Source organism: Cornus florida, unplaced genomic scaffold, assembly GCF_030987335.1.
Source record: "Cornus florida cultivar Cherokee Brave unplaced genomic scaffold, ASM3098733v1 CherokeeBrave_3.0.0_Hap2_Chr11, whole genome shotgun sequence".
NCBI lineage: Eukaryota > Viridiplantae > Streptophyta > Magnoliopsida > Cornales > Cornaceae > Cornus > Cornus florida.
In genome coordinates, this window is record NW_026775581.1 from 63,954,267 (window position 1) to 63,965,347 (window position 11,081).

Sequence of the window (11,081 nt, forward strand, 5' to 3'; positions counted from 1 at the left end):
CATAATGGTTACTTGCCCAAAATATTATTGTCCGGTCAAAACAAGATTTGCATTAAGTAAAGAATATATATATATATATATATATATATATATATATATATATATATATAATCATTTAAATTCGGTCCAGGCATTAAGCCACGGCCCAAGGCCATGATCTCTCAATGGAAAGCATGTTAACAAAAATAAGTTAACAAAATAAAATAAAAAAAAGGAAAGTATAATCAAAATATATATATATATACACACACACACAGACGCGCACATGCACATTAAAAAAGGAAGGCCAGTTATCAGTTTTATAACTCCTATTGCATGAGTTACGGCACCATTTAGTGGATAGCATGATTGGTGAGTAAATAATTAAGGCAGAAATTTAAAATAATGCCAAACGTTGCTTGTCTGCCAGAGCTAGCCGGCTTATAAATACAGGATTGGCAAAAGGAGAGAAGGGGGCCGAAAGCGATAAGCCTTTCCCTAATACTCTATTCACACCCCTCTTCAGCCATCACCGAACTTCTACTTCCATCATATGCCGGCAATCTTTGCATCTCTACTTCTATTTGTTCTTCGCATAGAACCATTATTCTTGATAGGTTTACTTGCATTATTCTTTTGCTTGCAAACAGTTAAATCTCATTGCTATGAGTAGCATGGCCCCATGGCACCCTAGTTGTCATGTTGGCTGCAATTGTTCTATTTGTATTTCCATTGCTATAAGCGTTATAGTCCCATGGCATCATAGTTGTCATGTTGGCCATAATTGTTTTTTTCCTCCCATTATAAACAATTAATTTATGGATATTTTGGTTCCTTGACACCATAGTTGTTATGGTAGCCATTGTCAATCTAAATCTCTTGCTTTGTCAAAATATTTAATTCATGTTGCAAGCATTATGGGCTACATGACACCATAGTTGTCATGGTAGCTACAATTTAGACAATTGTTTCATGACACCTTAGTTGTCGTGTAAGTTGTAAAGCACCCAACACTGTTATAAGGTTATCAACAATATATACTCTGTTTCGCAAACGCATGAATCTTATTTACTCTTTGGAATTGTATGCTTGTATTGTAATATGTTTACAGATACATCATTCCATCAATAGCAAGCTTCCCGGAGAAGCGTTTCGCTTTGTCAATCTTGAAAAATCATAAACAAAGAAGATAAAAGCAAGTCACGCAAAAGGTATTTTTTTCTAAATTCTTGCTCTTTATTTTTTCCTCTATGCATCTGGTATAATTTATCTAGACCTTCGTATTGCTGTCAGATTTATTTGCTATTGCATGTGCTCGTCTTTTTTATAAGACAAATAATTACTCTGTGTATTTGTTTCCTCGTGAATATTGCATATTTGTTCCTAATGTGATGAATAATTATTGCATTGGTTACCGTAAATCAATTCTCTTATGTTTTCTTTTCATTTAATATTAAGCAATGTAGTTGCTTGATATATTAATTGTCATGTGAGATATAATGACTTTTTATAGTGATTTTGCCCAAGCAACTATTAAGGCTCCACTATGTTTTTATCCCAATGTGGGTCATAATCGTGTAATTGTAAATGATGATAATCTTTGTGTGCACTTTTAAAGATAAAAAAAGTATATCTATATATATTCTGCTTGATATTTACTTGGCAAAATTCATAATATGACTTTCACAGAAGCATTTTTCTAAAATTATTTTTCTTTAATTAGTACTAAATATTTCTAAAGGTGTGTTTCCAAAAACCGTATTTTTCTAAGCATCTTTTCCATTATTATCTTCTAACAAGTCTGCCATAGAACTAAATTTATTTTTCAAAAAATAAAGGGTTCTCATATCTCCAAAATAACCACTTTTCTTTCTATAGCATCTTTCGATAAAAAAAAATCATTTTTTTGAAATCATATTTTCAAAATAAGCATTTTTCTTTCCTTAAAATAATGATCTTTAGAATCATACTCTCTGATATCAAGTTTTTTTTTTATTTTTTAAAGAAAATAAATATTTATCTGGAAGGCATTATTTTTTGGGTTAAATTAATAATTTATATAAGCCAACTAAAAGTAGGATTCTAAAAAAAATGGTAAGTAATTGAAATCACAGCATTCGATCACTAAAAAAATGGACTCATATTTGAACTGCTACTAATTGCTAGAAAAAAATCATTTGTCATAGAAAAATTATTGATCCCAATTTCTAAAACAAAAGTCATATAATTTTCTTATAAAAAAAATTAATTTCTTTAAATATTAGCTTCTTAAAAGCATACCAGTATCATTAAAAAAATTATTTCATTAAAAATATATATTTCTTAAAATAAACTTTATTAAAAACAGTTTTTGAAATGTAGGTACAAATCCCTCCAGAAAATATATTTTTATTTCTTCAATTACATGTTTCCGTATAATATGTTTTCTAAAATTATATGTTTTCCTTAGAAATATTTTTAAAATATATTTTCCTCTAGAAATAAATATATATATTTAAAAATAAGTTTCCTTAGAAACATATGTACACTTTCCTAAATTGCAAGTTTTCTTATAAACATTTTTAAAATACTAATTTCCTTAGAAATATATATGCTTTCCTAAATTATAAAGTTTCCTTAGTAACATTTTATTTAAAATACAAATTCTTTAGAAATGTATATGCACTTTCCTTTTAAATATACTTCACTAAAATATAAACTTCCTTATAAATATATATCCTTCTTAAATTATAATGTTTCCTTAGAAACATTTTTAAAAATCAAATCTCCTTGGAATATATATGTTTCCATAGTAACAGTTTTCACTTTATTAAAAACTAGATTTTCTCTTAGAAACATTTCTCCTAAAATAATTATTAAATGCTCATTGAACTACATTTGACCTAATTCTCGCCACTTATGGGATGAGGTATGTAGGCAACCCACATTATTCCTAAGTTATTATTTTCTTAAGAATCTATCCCTGTGAAATAAATGATCTTATTTTCAGTAAGATTAAATTTTCAAGCCATTTAAATAAGTTATCTTTAATTATTAAATCACAGATATAGAACTTTTTGGAATGCAATATAAAAATAAGGTAACCGTGTTTCACGGGTGTCGTGGGGTACCTAACACCTTCCCCATGCACAATCAAACCCCCGAACTCAATATTCCGGTTTCATAGACTAAAATGGATGTCAAATAAATAATACTTAAATATCATTTTCTTTTAGTCCTTAGACATCATAGGTGACCTAACACATCGAAATCCTATGTTAGGTGGCGACTTCAAAAATAAATGACAATTTGACCATAGTCACTCTGTCGCATTAAACCCATTTTCTGACCCATTAAGTACTTAATATAAACCCTTATATATAGAGAGGGAGGGGAAAAATCAAGACGCGACACATGTCAATACAATTATGAAGTCAATGAATGCTTGTTTCTCTGATGATATATTTCCTTGTAAAAATATACAAGATAGAAATCATGATATTGCTAATAGCAATATATAAGATAATATAAACCAAGAATCTATAGATGATGGAAATAATGATAAACTTACACGTAGTAAAAGAGTTAGAACGTCTAAGTCTTTTGGTCCTGATTTTCTGACATAAATATTGGAGAATGAGTCACAAAGCTATAAGGAAGCTATATCTTCTCCTGAAACTCCTTTTTGGAAAGAGGCCATTAATAGTGAAATTGATTCCATCATGAAAAATTATACTCGGGAGTTAGTAGATCTTCCTTCTGGTGCTAAACCTTTAGGGTATAAATAAATTTTTAAGAGGAAGATGAAGCCTCATGGTTCAATTGATAAATATAAAACCAGGCTTGTTGCTAAGGGATGGTTCAATTGATAAATATAAAACCAGGTTTGTTACTAAGGGATACATGCAAAAGGAAGGCTTAAATTATTTTGATACATATTTACCAGTAACAAGAATAACATCCATTAGATTGTTACTTGCTATTTCAACATTGCAAAATTTAGAAATACATCAAATGGATGTTAAGACTGCGTTCTTGAATGGTGAATTAGATGGAGAAATTTGTATGGAATAACCTAAAGGTTTTATAGTTTTAGGGAAATAAAAGAAGGTGTGCAAGCTTGTAAAATTCTTATATGGATTAAAACAAGCACATAAACAATGGCATGAAAAATTTGACAAAGTAATGTTGTTAAATGGTTTTAAAATCAATGAGTGTGATAAATGTGTTTATATGAAAACACTCAAAATGGATATGTCATTGTGTGCCTATATGTGAATGATATGCTAATAATGGGTAATAATGATATTATAATCAAAACTACTAAAAATATGTTAACCAAAAATTTCGATATAAAAGATTTAGGCATAACTGATGTCATACTCGGAATTAAGATTTCTAGAATATCAGATGGCCTAGTATTATCTCAATCTCACTATATTGAGAAAATATTAAAAAAAAAGTTTAATAAAAAATATAGTAGTCATGTTGATGTAAATATTCATTTGTCGAAAAATACTGGTCCTAGCTTATCACAATTTGAGTATTATCGCATTATAGGAATCTTAATGTATTTGATGAATTCCACACGACCAGACATAACATACTTAGTTAATAAATTGAGTAGATACATAAGTAATCCAGAAAAGAACCATTGGACTGTAATAAATAGGTACTAAGTTATTTAAGATATAATATAAGTTATGGATTGCATTATTCAAGATATCTAGCAGTACTTGAAGGATACAATGATGTTAATTGGATATCAGATATAAAGGGATTCTAAATCCATAAGTGGCTATATCTTTACTATTGGAGGAGGTGCCATATCTTGGAAATCTTCAAAATAAACTTGTATTGCCAGATTTACTATGCATGAAATCTGAATTTATTGCTTTCGATAAAGATGGTGAAGAAACTGAGTGGCTTCGTAATTTCTTAGAAGATATTCCAAATTGGCATAAACATGTGCCCGCTATTTGTATACATTGAGATAGTCAGTCAGTAATTGGAAAGATACAAAGTAATATGTATAACGGTAAGTCTCGACATATACGTCGAAGACATAATATCGTTAGACAATTACTCTCAAGTGGGATAATCTCAATAGATTATATCAAGTCTAAAAATAATTTCGCAGATTCGTTTACAAAAGGTTTGACAAGAGATTTATTGTATAGTTCATCGAGGGGAATGGGATTAAAGCCGAAAGCTAACGAGTCATGGAAACCCAATCTAGTTGACTGGAGATCACAAGATCTAGGTTCAAAGGGACAACAAAAATTCTGAATGGCTCACCAGAATCACTAGGAATATTTAATCTTCTAATCATTTCTATGATGAGACAATGCTACCTACAGTAAGGATTAGGATAAGTTATACTTTTAATGACTCTTATATCTTGAAAATTCAAGTGGAGTATGGTAGGATACTCTTAATAATAGGTCACTTATATGAGCGTGAAGCGTAGCTGCTTCTATAAGAATTTCGAAGGCTAAATTTTTTAAAGCACTAATGAAATAACAGGAGTTGTTCAGGGCTATATGAACACAGCCGTGAGAACCGACTTTATGCGAAAGGGAACTGTGTGTTTGCTATTGCCTTGATTTACATCAACGGCTGAACAGTTCAAGATATTATGTTCATTGGTTAGCCAGTAAATCCGATAGTAATTTACTAGGGAAGGTTCAAGGCCAAAAGCTTCTGATGTAGTAACTTTTCAATAGTACTCTCCCTAGTGTCTGCATTTTCATCATTTGCAATTGACGCCAATTTCCATTCATATTGGGGATTGTTGGAAACGAGATATACAAAACATAAACTTTGGATGAAATTTGGAGTAGGTTCCACTAAGAATTTTTTGTGAATCTATAGACGAACGCGTTCTTCTTCGCAAGGAGATGAACGTGGTATATTTACTTTCTCAAATCTGTTTCCGGGTGAATGTGAAATTAGCTCCAAAGTAAGGTATTTGATAAGTCTAAATGGGTATTTAAAATGTGGGAAGTACTTGTCCCATATGGAAAAAATGTTGAAACCAATTGAAGTTAAAATAAGCCAAATTTGAGATTTGGGTTTGGGTTCAGAAATCTTCTTCTTTATTTCTGAATTCTCTTTCTCCTTATCTTTTCTTGCATACATAGATTTTAGTATTTTGAGTCTGAGTTCGAGTCTACTTCAGAGAGAGAGAGTACTACACTGAGTCGGGTCGCCCATTTCTCGGTTTGCAGTACTACTACCGAAGGAAGAAAAGTCGTTCTATCTTGGGAGATAGACGCCATTGAGTCTGTTAGCATCCATTTCTCGGTTTACAGTACTACTACCGAAGGAAAAAAAGTCGTTGTATCTTGAGAAATAGACGTCATTGAATCTGTTAGCATCAAGTGAGGCGAATCTATCTTAAGGACATAGAATCAAATTCTAACCTCGACTTATAATCAGGTTCTTTTATTTTATATACTTTTATTTTATTATATATAACTATATATAAGAAATTATATATATGTATATATATATTATATTATATTTTTACATAATATTTAAATAATAATACTATAATATATGTATACTTAGATCAAAAATTGGACAACAGGTCCTTCCTACCTGGCAGATGACTCACATAAATCATTCATGATCATCTATAATTAAATAAAAAAAATTATTCTCCGTATATAAATTTAAAATAAATATGCATTGTTAATTCGGGTCAGGTGGAAACTGACTGCTTGCGCTAACTCCAATGACACACAGACTTAGATAGAGAGATAGGGAAGTGAAAGGTTGTGCCTGCATGTGAGTGTGTGGACTGAGGAATATTCAACATATCAAATAAGAGGATGAAGTAAATTAATGGTCATAAATCCTTTCGTATGCGTAAATGCATTAACCAAACTAAATTTGATTATAAATCTGAAACTATTTAAAACTATAATCATGCAAACTTTGAACATATGTTATCAAAAAATTTCCAGAACAATCATTGAACGCAATTAATGTAAACAATGAACCATGTAGTTATGAATTTTGTCAAATATTTCTTAAGGTTAATCAATAGGGTCCTACTTTGATTTAAATGTGATTATATAAAAGTGATAATGGTATGTCAAAAATTCAGTGGCAAACAAATGGTATGCTAGATTTTCCAAACTTCGTTTTCAAGGGGTCTCCTGCAATTATCTTTTTCATTACCAGTTCACAACATTATCATGTTTTTCAAACACAAACCAACTCATAACAGAATTCCACGCATTACCTCCGTCCGCCGCTCTTCCCAATCCCTGTCCCGCTCCCTTGCTTTCCTTCCGATCCGTCCGTCGCTCCAGCTCCAGCTCCAGCTCCAGCTCCAGCTCCCTTTAAAATCTACGGCTCATGTTCTATCTTCAGAGCTCTCATTTTTTCCTTGAGGAACTCGATTAATTCCACTATCTTTTCAAGAGCGGCATTGTGGCATTTTTTTCCGAGACCACTCATTTCAGTTTGGCTTCTCCATTGCAAGAAGCAAACCTATTTTAGAAGTACAAAATTTAAAAACTTAGCCTTAAATATTTACAAGCATTTTTATTCACATCATACCAACAAAACGACAAAAAGAAATAAAAGAATTAAAAAAATGAATAAAACAGAATATCAGCAAAGATTTAATAGTAATAATAAGAAAAATAAGAGCAGTTAGTTACATGATGATTGAGGAGGGAACATGTCTAATCTTTAAAATTGTTACAACTATAACTCTAATCCTAAATCCTAAACTATAGCAAACCATCGCATTAAAATGGACTCTAAAGTACGGAAGATTCTTAGGGTTAGGGTTAGGGTTAGGGTTAGGGTGAGGGTGAGGAAAGCAAACCACCGAATTGAAATGAAAAAGAGAAATGGAGGTGATGAGTGAGAGAGAGTGTCCGTCAGCTGATGGAAGAGACTCTGAGGATGAGCGAGCGTGAACAGATAGAAGAGAGTTTGGTAGTACTAGTAGTATTGATGGTTTACAGAAAATGCAGTTGAAATCGAATAAAATCCACTACTTTAGCAACTAATTTTTCCGACGACTTATTAGTACTACCAACAGAGTCAAAGAGATATTTTTTCTTGGGTCTCACAAATATGTGCAATTACCATCTTGCCCTATTACCATTATTTGAAAAATGAAAAGCCTCACGTTTAAATTTAGAAGATCAAACGCCCTTAGGTATTGTGAGTACGTGAATGTGTTTATTGTTAATAAAATATATATATTTGTTTTCTTAGAAAAAGACATCTAACAAAAAAATCTTTCTTATTATTTTATTGGTGATGCATAACAGTTATTTTCTCAATACGCATATTGCATTTTTAATTCAAAATACAAGTAATTAACGAAATAACTTCTGTCACGTTTCAAAATTTTAAGTTAGCATTGTAACGGCCCAAATATTTCTAAATATAGAATATTGCATTTTTAATATTTCATTTTTTTTGTTTTCTAAATATATTTTGCATCATTTATACTTATTTATATAAAAGAACAATTTTAAGCTAGTAGATTACTTTACCGATATTTTTTATGTGTTTTAAAAAATGATTCAATTTTTATGTATAAGAACAAATTTTCAATGCCCTATATCTGTTATTTTCTTATATATGCTATGATCAGTCATTAATAAATTATATTGCATAAATTCAATGTGTGTGCTTTAATCAAAGCTTTAACAAGAAATGTCAAAATTTCTAGGAAAAAATGATTAGATGAATGAATGTCAGTGATAGTTGAGCGAGGTCAACGGAAAAAATGTGCACTCTTTTGTGAGTAGACTCACGAGTCACGATTCAATATTTTAAAGAATGCATTACCATTATTTTGTAAATGTTAACTATTATTATTACCAGGGGCGGACACAGGGATAGGCAAATGTGCGTTGTAATCCACCCAAAAAAAAAAAAAAATTTACTATACTAATATATTAGCCTAGCCTAAAAAATAATTTAAAAAAATTAATAGTATTAGTCCACCGCTAAAAATCAATGAAGCCCAAGTAAACTCAACTATCATACTAAAATAAAGACCTAAACCAATTCTTTAGTATTTATGTTTAATGTTAGCCCACCTCACCTAAAATTCCTGGATCCGCCCTTAATTATTAGTTATTTTTTTTTTTAACAATTGTAATGTGAGTCTTTAAAACACTTTATAACTCACGATCAATACATGCAGTCTCTCTCTCTCATTCTTCCAACAATTAAATATATTATCACATTCATCTTTACAGCAATTGCAGCAGTCCCAGGAGAAAATTGATCCTTTAGGTCTATTTGTAACCTATTGGATTTCATGAAATTGAAGGGTTGGAACATACAATGTTATTTATATGGGCCTTGTGGCAATTATGATTACTTCGATAAACAACACCTGTTTTGCGTGATCAAGAGGAAAAGATTACAAATATCTAAGTCTCACTTTTAAAAATGGTTGCTTTCATCTTATATACTTTTCTGAAAATAAATTTTTATTTTTTAAATTATTGAGAACCTTTTTTAAAAAAACTAAATCGAGCTGGCGACAATAATCTAAAAAAAAAAGTTTAGAAAATTGATTAATTTAAGAACAGTCCTTTGTACCAATTAGAGAATACTTTTCTAAATCTTTTTTTTTTTTTCTTTCTATTATTAGAGTTTTCAAAATTGTTATCAAATTAGTAGCCAAATGGAATTGCTTTCAGTTTTTTCATATTTCAAACCTGTTTGATTAAGAAAATTTACAAAATAATTTTTGAAAAACAAAAACTTATAAAACTGCTTCGTTGTATTTATTGAAAATTGTTTTCTGAACTAAGAAAATAAATAAAATATTGTACCTCACTCTTTTATTTCTTTAATTTATGATATTAACTATTAATGTAATCATTATTTTTTAAATAAGTGTTGGAGTTGTATTCATTTTAGGTAGTATTCTTAACTTACATATATCAAGTTTAATTAAAACTTAGACTAAATTTAAATATAATAAAAGAATTATATAAATTACTTCAAGTGTCATATGCACTTTTAGTTGTACAAACATCAAGTTTAGTGATACATAACCGAAACAAAACATTAGAGAATTACATAAATAGCTAATAAAGACAAAACATTGAAAAATTATTAAAGTAACTTCATCTACCATTGCTTCCAAATGATGCCCACATTTGATTCTTTAGATGAGTTCTAAAGGCTCCCATTTGTCTTGCACCATCATCAGATAAATTAAGTGCATTCAGTACACCAACAATACTATTGGTACCATTCCTCTTATCAACGACATTAACATCTTCTTTCCCATATTCCATAAAAAAACGGTCATCTAATATATTTTGACGAATGAAATTGTGAATCGTGCAACAAGCAATTATTATGAGTCATTGTCTAACCAACTTATAACAATGCATAAGCTTTAAAATGGAAAAACAAGCTTTTAGTACTCCAAAACAACATTCAATAACATTGCGAAGTGATGAATATTAATGCCGATAGTTAAACAATTCCTTTGCACCATGCGGTTGCCGATTGTTACCCCTATAATTTTGTAAATGATAACTTTGACCACGATATGGAGGCAGAAATCCTTTTGTGCATGGGTAACCAGAATCAACTAAATAGTATTTCCCTGCAAAATATTATTTAAATTTTATTAGGGTTAGTGGCATTCTATTATTAATATTAAAAAGACAAAAGTAATACCTTCAGCTGGTATCGGGAATCGTGCAGCAGCTCTAGTAATTATATCAATAAAAACTCTCGAGTCATTTTTTGAACCTTCCCAACCCGCATAAACGAAAGTAAGTAGCATATCAAATGAGCAAGCACACATAACATTTTGTATCACTATAGACTTTCTTCCTCTATAAGGAGTTTATTTGTTGGCAGGTGTAAAAGCACTTATATGTGTTCCATCAATTGCTCCAATGCAATTCTTAAACCAATGATAGTATTTGGGATTATGAAGTATATGAGAAGGCACACCACTGTTTTGTAGTGGACGTGTGAGGAATTTCCAAAGGCGACATATTGCTCTCAATACGAGCTTAAAATGTCTAGAAATTTTTCGCCAGAATGTTGAAATCGTTCAGCTACCGACGAATATTATGTTCTATAATGAATAAAAACATTGTCAC

At 30.4% G+C, this 11,081-nt stretch overlaps 1 long non-coding RNA gene across 1 annotated transcript; it reads right to left on the reverse strand.

Moving 5' to 3' along the window:
• Positions 1 to 6,953: 6,953 nt before the first annotated feature.
• On the reverse strand, positions 6,954 to 7,823 carry LOC132284258 (uncharacterized). The gene is made up of 2 exons (XR_009472228.1): positions 7,635 to 7,823; positions 6,954 to 7,461 (listed from the first exon to the last, which is right to left on the reverse strand). It is a non-coding gene; the product is annotated as an uncharacterized LOC132284258 (long non-coding RNA).
• Between the last annotated feature and the right edge of the window lie 3,258 nt (positions 7,824 to 11,081).